Below are 7,179 nucleotides of genomic sequence, written 5' to 3' on the forward strand. Positions count from 1 at the left end.
TCTTGTCCTCTCCTTAATGCCCTCTAACCTCCTATATACTAATAACACACTGTATAAACACTCTACAGTCGTTCTTATCCAAAGCAATTTACAAAACTGCGTAAGCATCACATATGAGACCACTGTAAACAACAGATAGCAAGCATGCTATTTGAAACTTTATCTCTTTTAATAAATCTAGTAAATATATAATACAACCTCGTGCAAAGAAACAAGTCAAAACACAATTTTTTGATGAATGATGTGAGAATTAAGTAAAAGAATATTTTTTCACATATTGGGGAAGTTGATTCCACCATTAAAGTTAAATCATTTTAATTAAAATGTACAATACAATACAAGTGTATTGTCAATTGGTCATCTAACCAGCTATCCTAAAAATAAATAATAATAATATGATCGAATAATTGGGCAACAGAGTTGCTTCAATGTTTCAGTAATATGTTGTAATATTTATTTATTGTAATGGATTAAAGGGAAAGGAGGAGGCGAGAACCGGCTTGACAATATAAATGATATTTAATTAAGAACTGAACCAAAAAGACACAAACACACACATATGTCGGAGAGCTGCCCGTAAACACTCTCTCTATGTCGCACCATCGTCTGCAATTGGCCTTTATCCCTCTTGGAGGCTTGATTAGCCTGATAAGGGACCGGGTGTGTAAAATCACAACTCGGCCCGCCCTCTGCCCTATCACATTCCTGCCTCATTCTCTCAGGACGGGGAGCCCCCGGCATGAACTACATTCCACCCTCTTTCCCTAGGGGAGGACGTACCTTACGCCCCATCTGCCGGCAGGTCATCCTTGGAGGGGACAGGGGGAGGGAAACAATAATGATTAAAATAGGGTTCCTATAACAGGTCCTCCCGCTCCAGGTGCTCGGCCAGGAGCCCCTACTCCCCTCGATGTCAGCGGTCGTTCCTCCGCTTTCAGGCAGCCAGGGCTCCTCCGTCTCACGGAAGATGGCCGCGGCTGCTCCGTTGGGGTGGATGCTAGCAGCAAGGACTCCACTACGGTGTATCCCTCTTAGTTCATGGGTTTCGGCACCAGTATAAAGGGTATTAATGTAAAAGATAGTATTAATGTAAAGGAGGAGGCGAGAACTGGCATGACAATATAAATTATATTTTTAATAAAGAAATTTAACGAAAAGACACAAACACACTAAGGTGTCGGACAGCTGCCCGTAAACGCTCCGTCTCTCTCGCTCTCTCTCGCACCACCGACCGCAGTCAGCCTTTATCCCTCTAGAGGCTTAATTAGCCTGATAAGGGGCTGGGTGTGTATGATCACGACCTGGCCCCGCCCTCTGCCCTGTCAAATTTATGTATTCATTTATTTATTTATTTTAATGCACATTTAGGTACATCCAGACACTCATTTTGTATTTAGATGAAGCTGGTCACAATGCACAATAAGGAAAAACCTAAATAACCGATGAAGAGGATCTGTGATTCTGTGAAAAGAAAATGATTGAAATAAAAAAGAACAGGTATTGAAAAAAGAGAATAATAATAAAAACGTAACAAATAACAATAAAAATACAATTTATATAAGGTGCCAAGTAATTCATAAACAATAATAACAATAAACTATCAAATAAAATAAACATTAAACAAGATATTAATGAACATAATACCCCTTGATTATGATGATCAAATCTGTGATTAGTTTCTGAGGGTATGAAGCTCAAAAATTTATTTTGTTGCAACTGATGAGTACTGTCTGTGTAATTAACTCTCTCTCTATCTATCTATCTCTCTCTCTTTTAAATATATCAACCATTGAAACTGTGATTCATTGTTCACAGAGTGTTTTAGTAATGCCTCCAAACTCCATAGCATGTGAATATATAATTAACAAATGGTATACCTACCGTAAATAACAACAGACAAACAGTGATACAAAAGACAATACCTTGCCAGTGGTTTGTGCTAACAAACATGTTTGCACAAACGAGTAGCCTGAGTTCTTTAAAATCATTCATGCATAGCCTCCTTTAACAAAAGGCAGAGGCTATTTACACTAAATACAACCCCTAAGTGCAACCCCTAAACCGAACCATAACAATAATGTCCAATGGTTTTACTACAATAGCCATAGTATCATATGGTATTTTGTAGTAAAATCATAGTAACCACAAAATGTTACATGGTTACTATATTACTGTAACACCACATTGCTGTAATAACAACATACATTAAAACTTTCGCCAAAAAAAACATGGTTACTACAATATTACTATAGAAAAAACTTTATTTCTTATTATTATAAGTAATATTAAAGGAAATATTAAGATTGGAATCAGCAAAATATGATTTGAAAAAGTGGGACAAACAGGATAATCGAACCCGGGTCGTCCACTTGAAAAAAGCACACCTATCGGTTTTACACTGCACCTTTGAAGAACAATTGAAAAAAAATAACAAACTGTGTCTTCAATTGGTTTAGATAGTTTTGTTTTTGATATTCCAGACACTTTCTGCAATAAACGTTGATAACTCTTAAACGGCTTTGCAAATAATTTCCAATATAGTATTACTGTAAAACGTGAAAAGCTAATAATATTCCACAAGCTTGTTTTCATTATTTTCACTCGATATTGTGAGCATTGGCCTGCAAAAGCCGTCACAATGTGAGTTACCCCAGGAGTTCCTCTTGTTGTAGTGGTAAGTAAGAAACCATGGAGAAAGTGCAATTTTCTTATTTTTTTGTTGTTGTTGTAATAGCTTGGTGTGTGAACTGCATGTCCAATATAAACCTTCTTTTTGTAATAGCTTTTTTTAAGGTGATAGAGGGACGCAACCAGCATAATTCAATAAAGAAGGACAGTGTGCTACTTTCACAACCTTTCATTTTACCACTAGTGGTTGAATAGGGAACTGCGTGAGAGATAGGCAGAGATTTTATTGAAAACTGCCCTTTCAAGTGTTTTTGCCATGAATGGGATGAGAGAAACTGGTCTGTAGTGTTCTTCTTGTGTGGGGTAAAGTACAGGTTTTTCAGCAGTGTGGTTACTCGTGTCTGCTTAAATGTAGTGGGAAAAGTGCATGTAAGTAGAGACGTGTTAATTATGTGTGTGAGCGCAGGTAGGATGGAAAGAGAGATGGCCTGGGGAAGGTGGGAAGGAATGGGGTCAAAGGGAACAGGTGGTGGAGTGGTTGGAGAGGAGTTTAGAGAGCTCAGTGACCTCAGTGAATGATAAAAATGTCCTAGAAGGGATGCACATATCCTCACAGAATCTGATATAAAAAGTCACAGTATCTGTGAGCTTGTCCATGTCTGTGGCTGCAGCCTCATAAACACTCCAATCAGTGTAGTCAAAGCAGGCTTTTAGTTCCAGCTCTGCATCATTGGTCCAACCATTTACAGTTCTTACTACAGGCTTAGCTGATTTTAGTTTCTGCTTGTAGGTCGGGAGAAGATGAACCAAACAGAGAGTCCAAAAGCTGCATGTGGGACAGAGCGATATGCATCCTTTACAGTGGTGTAGCAGGGATCCAGTATATTAATAAGTTGCTATGATAGTTGATTGCAATTTTATCAGGAAAGAAATTTATGAAATCATTACTATTGAGTTGCTACAGAATATCTGGTTCAGTTGATGCTTTACTCCTAACCAATTTAACCACAGTACTGAATAAACACCTTGGATTCTCATGGTTATTTTCCATTAGTTTTCTAAAATATGCTGACCTGGCAGCTTTTAGTGCCTGTCTGTAGCAACAGACACTATTCTTCCATGCACTGCAAAATATTTCTAATTTTGTATTCTTAAACTTGCCCTCCATTATCTGAGCTGCTCTCTTGAGAGCATAATTGTGATTATTGTACCACGGTGCGAGGCTTTTTTCTTTAATAGATGGAGGCGACACTATCAAGAGTGCTAAAGAAGACTGCATTTATATTTTCTGTTATTTCATCAAGTTATTCTAGACTTTTTGGCTTACTGAGAATGTGGGACAATTCTGGAAGATTATTAGTGAAGCTATAATTCTACCTGAATGATAGCATGGTGTAGATTGAGTTACATTAGCTGATCGCAACAAACAAGAGATGAGGTAATGATCTGAGATGTCATTGCTCTGCGGTAGAATTTCTATAGTATCAACATCAAATCCATATGACAGAATTAAATCTATTTTATGATTATGGCGATGAGTTGTTCCTGTCACATGATTCCAAGAGAGTTGAGAAACATATAAGAATAAGCAATGCCAAACAGGCTAGCAAGCTACAAACTCTTATCCAGCATGCTGTCAGCAACAGTGTCATCTGTTAATATTAGCTTTCCACATTTTACAGTAACACTATTTTGGAAAGTATTGGCTAAGCCGTTTAAAGGCGGGTGCAAACCGTGGCTCCCAGGATAAATCTTCTGAATGTCCAAGACTGAACAGAGTGCACCCATTAACAACCAGAGAGATGATGGTCATCATCACAAAAACACAAGGCTGTATGATATGAATGCATTGATATTGCCATGGCACACTGTGCGACGTTACCCTTCACCTAGGGCGGAGGGTGGGGCCAGGTCGTGATTCCACACACCCGGCCCCTAATCAGGCTAATTCGCCCTCGAAAGGGATAAAGGCCGACCGAAGACAGTGGTGAGAAAGAGAGAAAGATTTATGGGCAGGTCTCCGACACCTGTGTGTGTGTGTGTGTGTGTGTGTGTGTGTGTGTGTGTGTGTGTGTGTGTGTGTGTGTGTGTGTGTGTGTGTGTATGTTTGTCTTTTTGGTTCAGTTTTGTAGGATATTTGTATATGTGAATTTTGAAGGGAACATTTAACTTGCACTCATTCTCACAACATTATATGTAAGGGTATTTGATATCCTAAATTTAGAAGGGAAATTAGGGTCTCAAAATATGTGCGCTATGAACTAAAATAAACTGTCCTTACTGTACATTATTAGCTAATGAAATGTATAATGCCGTTCAACAACCATTATAAATTAGATAAATGAAAAATAGATTATTCTCCACCATTAAAATCATAATATAATGTCTCGTTGTATCCACTCACAATTTCTACTGTAAGGAATTAGCTTTAATAATTGTGATTATTAATTGTAATAATTATGATGTACCTCTTTAAAATGTGTGTAATGTTTTATCCATGTTGTATCCATGTTGTATAACCAATTAATTAACCATCATGATAATTGTAATAATTAATAATAAGTGATTAATTCACTTATTGGAGTGATATTATTCTCATGGCTTATTTAAAGTAATATCACACATATTAGGTACAGCTTTAAAGTGAAATCTTTTAGAAACAGGGATGAGATTATTTATGAAAATATACCACAGTCATTCATCTTTGAACACAGACAAACTTTATTGCTATTCTAAACATAAATCTAATCTAACACATATATACATGAGACAGGTTGGTGAGAAGAGTAATAACCACTTTGTAGTAAAAAAATCAAAATTAGAGAAGGAATTTGAGTTGATTTATGTTAGCGATCATAGCCCAAAGTTCGGTGGTAAACATCCAATCAGTTATTGTTTGCGTTAGCCCAACGCATAAACATATTGATAAAGCACTGCATTACTACAAGTTATTGCTCTATTCTTTATGACAACAATAACATCGACAAACATTTCACATATTTCACAAAAAATTGACATTGGAGACCTAGAAGCTGCGCTGAGCGTAACTTACACAACACACACAAATACTTATTAAGCATGCTAAAAAACACATAAAAGCAACAATTATTAATAATACTTACAGGTTGTGATTCGGAGGAGGAAGCTGATCCAAATAAACTTGGTACTGAACCTTCCTTCAGTATCAACCAGCTCGCAAATCCACACTTGAAAGCATTCATGTTCGTAAAGCAATCGTCATTAAATTGACTCAAACACAGCACAAGGTTCGGGCTATACTTGTGTGGTATAGTTGTAAATATAAACTCTAGGCACTGATTCTTCACATGCTCGTCCCTGGGCAGTGAAAAAAAGGTGATATGCACTTCAGAACACAGCGTCTTGTTGTCGACATGATGTTTTCAAGTTTTCCCTGGTGTCTGCGCGCGTAATGAGTGGACAATTTGATAATTTTTCGTCTTGACGTCACAACGAAAAGGAAAATGACTCATTGGAAAAACGATTCATTAAATTGACTCAAGAGTCGACTCCTACTTTTGAGAGACAATAACTTTTTTTACGGTGAACTTTCATATATAAAACTTTGCAGGATGTTTTTGTTCACTTAAATCTATGTTACACACTACATGAAAGGTAATTTTAAAATTCCAAAATAGGTGCCCTTTAACCCTCCCATAGCGTCTGCCAAATGCGTGAATATTAGTATTTTCTGCTTATTTATTTATTTAAATGTTTAGATAAAAAGAAAAGAAGAAAAACATTGAAATTGCTTGAGTAGAGTTATAACTAGTCACAAATGTTTCTGTGGTAGTGCAAACACGGAGCAGGTTTATTTCCAAGTGAATTCGGGTGCGAGAGAGGAGCGGAATCTCATCTGGCCGTCTTGATAGCAGTCACAATATGACTCAGATGCTAAATTTCAGACACTGCCCAAATTTCGTCGGAGGCTGAACATCATGCAAAGGCTATTAATGACATTTAATGTATTTATTTATTTATTTTGACATTTTATATAATTTCATAACATAAGTAGGCCTACAAAAACCTCAATGAGATCTTTTTCACAGCGTAAATATTCGTTGGCTGAAAAAATTAATAAAGTAAACTAGCTTCTGCTGTAGTGGTATGAGCAACATTAAATATCGAGCTGCTGAATAAATCGCTATTTAATTAAAAAATAGCTATTAATTAAAAATAGCTGTTATAGGCCTAATTTAAAAGCTAGCCTATATCTGAATACTCGTCGTTTTATTTTTTTTCAATATATTTTATATATTAAAAGTGATATATGTATGTCAAAACGAAACAAAGTGCTGTCATTTACCTCTCAAAACTTTTGAAACTGGATGGATTTCTAAATATTGAATGAACATAAGCCCCACCTTCCTACGAGTCACTCACCGGTCCGCATCCCGCATCCCTTCCAAAGCTCTTTCGCTCTGTGTGCAGATCAAGCATCACCGACCGTGTCGCAAAAACCTTTTATATAAAAATATATATTCATACCTTCGTCCAGATGTGTTTCAAACGTGCCATTCCATATTCCGTCGT

The sequence above is a fragment of the Xyrauchen texanus genome, chromosome 25 (assembly GCF_025860055.1).
Source record: "Xyrauchen texanus isolate HMW12.3.18 chromosome 25, RBS_HiC_50CHRs, whole genome shotgun sequence".
Lineage (NCBI taxonomy): Eukaryota > Metazoa > Chordata > Actinopteri > Cypriniformes > Catostomidae > Xyrauchen > Xyrauchen texanus.